The sequence below is a fragment of the Olea europaea genome, unplaced genomic scaffold, assembly GCF_002742605.1.
Source record: "Olea europaea var. sylvestris unplaced genomic scaffold, O_europaea_v1 scaffold1073, whole genome shotgun sequence".
Taxonomy (NCBI): Eukaryota; Viridiplantae; Streptophyta; class Magnoliopsida; order Lamiales; family Oleaceae; genus Olea; species Olea europaea.
Window position 1 is genome coordinate 84,089 of NW_019228083.1, and position 3,109 is coordinate 87,197.

The window sequence follows — 3,109 nt, forward strand, 5'->3', positions numbered from 1 at the left end:
AACACCAGTATGTTGGAGTGAAGTTGGTGAAAGAAAGTTAGTGGGCCCTGATTTGGTTCAAATGGCTTCAGAAAATGTGAAATTGATTAGAGAAAATTTGAAAATAGCACAAGACAGACATAAAAGTTATGCAGATAAGCGCAGGAAAGATCTTGAATTTGCAGTTGGAGATAAAGTCTTTTTGAAATTGTCACCTTGGAAAGGAGTGTTGAGATTTGGCAAATGAGGAAAGTTAAGTCCACGATATATTGGACCTTATCAGGTTACTGAGCGGATTGGGCCAGTTGCATATCGATTAGATATGTCGAATGAATTATCTCGAATCCATGATGTTTTTCATGTTTCCATGCTTCGTAAGTATATTGCAGATCCTTCTCATGTTCTAGAGTCTCAACCAGTTCAGTTGAAGGACAATTTGGCTTACACAGAAGAGCCATTGAGAATTTTAGACAAAAAGGTGCAAATTCAGCGAAACAAGACAGTTTCACTTGTTAAGGTACTTTGGCAGAATCAAACAGTAGAAGAGGCTACATGGGAGAATGAGGATTAGATGCGTGCTCAATATCCTCATTTATTCATTGCCTAATCAGTTGCCAGCTGAATTTCGAGGGCGAAATTCTTTTAAGGGGGTAAGATTGTTACAACCCAAATTTTTCTAGTCAAAATTCAAATATTGACTAGTCAAAGTCAAAGTCAAAGTCAATTAAAGACTAAAATGAAATTAAATATTTTATTGGGATTTATTTTATAATTGGCCATATATGAGGGTTAAATTGGCTACAATTTAAAGTGGAGAATTTACTTATATATATTTGGAAGTTTAGAATTTAAAAGTTATATTCTATTAAAGAATAGGGACCTTCCTTAGCAATTTTGAACAAGTGGCATTTATATTCAAACTTTGACCATTCTTTTCCACAAAAATCACACACTAAAGTGTGTTGAACGGGAGGAAACGCAGAGAAGAGAAGAAAGGGAAGAAAAGAAAAAGAAATGAAGAAAAAGAAAAAAGAAAGAAGAAATCTTGTGCCAACTACTTTAATCTTGTTTATTTAATTCTTCAAGAGGTAAGGTTAATAATTATTGATTTAGTTTTTGTAAATTTTGTTTAGGGTTTTAAATTTATAGCTTATACTTGAAAAATATGATAAGAAATCTAAATATTTGAGTATTTGGAGCTAGTTATTCTAGTAGATTGGAAAAAATGATATTTAGATATTAGGGTTTTGTCATATATGGCTAAATCCGAAAATTTGGGGAAATATATGAATTTTTGTTATTTTCACTTGTGATTGTTTTATGGTATTATTAAGTTAGATTAGTTGAAAATAACTTATTTTATGCTTGAATTCTCACTTTGGATGAATATGGAAAATATAAGAAAGGAGTTTTTGATAAGATTTATGTATTTGGTTAAAAGAGAATTTAAATAAGGAATGTGGATGATTATTATCATAAAAAAAAACTTATTGAATCTTTACGGGGCAGCCGGGAAAGATTAGTATTAAAGAGTGAGGGATGTAGAGTGATTCAAAATTAAGTGAACGTATGTTTAAGTAACCAAATAAAAAGATAAATATTAAAGAAAGGAGCTTTTGATAAGATTTATGTATTTAGTTAAAAGAGAATTTAAATAAGGAATGTGGATGATTATTATCATAAAAAACTTATTGAATTTTTACGGGGCAGCCGGGAAAGGTTAGTATTAAAGAGTGAGGGATGTAGAGTGATTCAAAATTAAGTGAACGTATGTTTAAGTAACCAAATAAAAAGATAAATATTATGTCTCAGCTTATTGAGGGATATATATATTTTATTTTATTTTGATGATAAGAAAGAGTTATTATTGAGAAATCCCTTGTAATTGTATATGGATGGAATTAAAGTAGCTTATCTTTATGATCGCTTCAGGAGGGGATTTGGACGTGACGTGGGAACAGCGTATCAGCCCCGTTAGTCCAGCCTATACTTGTGAGTGAAGAATCTATATTTTCAAAAAGAAGATTTTCTTTTTATTTTATAGAAGCATGTTAATTAAATGGAATGCTTTATTTTCGAGAAATAGTAAATGAGTATGATTGTTTTGGAATTATCATAAAATAATTGATGTGATTATCTTACTCTAATGCACTGAGGGGCTACGGCCGTGTATTAGAGTCATGTATTTAACTCTTATCCACTGAGGAGCTACGGCCGTGGGTAAAGTTATCCATTATATATTGAGGGGCTACAGCCGTGTGTAAGGGTAACTCTTATCCACTGAGGGGCTATGGCCGTGGGTAAAGTTATCCATTATACACTGAGGGGCTACAGCCGTGTATAATGATGATTATGTTATTCCCATCTTGTTCACTGAGGGGCTACGGCCGTGTACAGAATATTGATCAGACGGTTTATGTACATATGATTTATGGCTTTCAGATCATTAGTAGATGTTTACGTGGGATCTATATTTTGATGTGAATTTTAATTATATAGTGGATTATTAGTCTTCAGCTTACATTTTTCCCGCTTACAGTTCAGCTTGTGGACAGTACAACCATCTATTAAGCACTTCACTCACTGAGATTATTATCTCATATTTTCCTGAACTTTTCCTTATAGGAGGCTGTTGACTGAGCGATGGTGGAGATTATTTTGATAGTTTTGCAGCCATTGCTACCACCAATTGTAGGTTCTTTTGTTTGAAATTGTGTAATCATCAAGTAAAATATTTACATCATATTGGAGGAAAATTATTTTGGTATTTATATACACCAATGATCATGATGTAATATTGTAATCTAAACTGCTTTCTATTATCCTTTTGAGAGGCAGTTTTGATGTATATGTTATGGATGTTTTTGGTTAAACGAGCAAATGATAGTATTATGTTGGTATTTTATTGGAGTTTAGAAAGATTTTAATTGGTCAAATGAAGCTTTATTATTAAAGTTTAGCTACTTTTGCCTTGGTGATGGGTCCAGTGCCTAGCTGGCACTTATCATCTGCTCACGTCACGTCTTAAGTCTTAGGATGGGATGTGTCAAGAGATGCAATGGAAGTCCAGGTAAGTAAATCTATTGGGGAGCCAAAGATGACTCCCTGTGGAAATCAAAATATGGAGTCC

The 3,109-nt window shown here is 32.7% G+C and overlaps 1 protein-coding gene across 3 annotated transcripts in view; it reads left to right on the top strand.

Annotated features, from left to right (window-relative positions):
- LOC111373119 overlaps positions 1 to 2,908 on the top strand; it is a 7,761-nt gene extending 4,853 nt beyond the window's left edge. Inside the window, exons 3-4 of one of the 3 annotated variants that reach the window (XR_002698892.1) lie at positions 1,912 to 1,971; positions 2,605 to 2,908. The gene's annotated coding sequence lies outside the window, so the exon portion shown is untranslated. Of the gene's footprint in view, positions 1 to 1,911; positions 2,501 to 2,604 lie in introns of those variants that run through there. The other 2 variants (XR_002698893.1, XR_002698891.1) reach the window with 2 other exon arrangements.
- Positions 2,909 to 3,109: the final 201 nt, after the last annotated feature.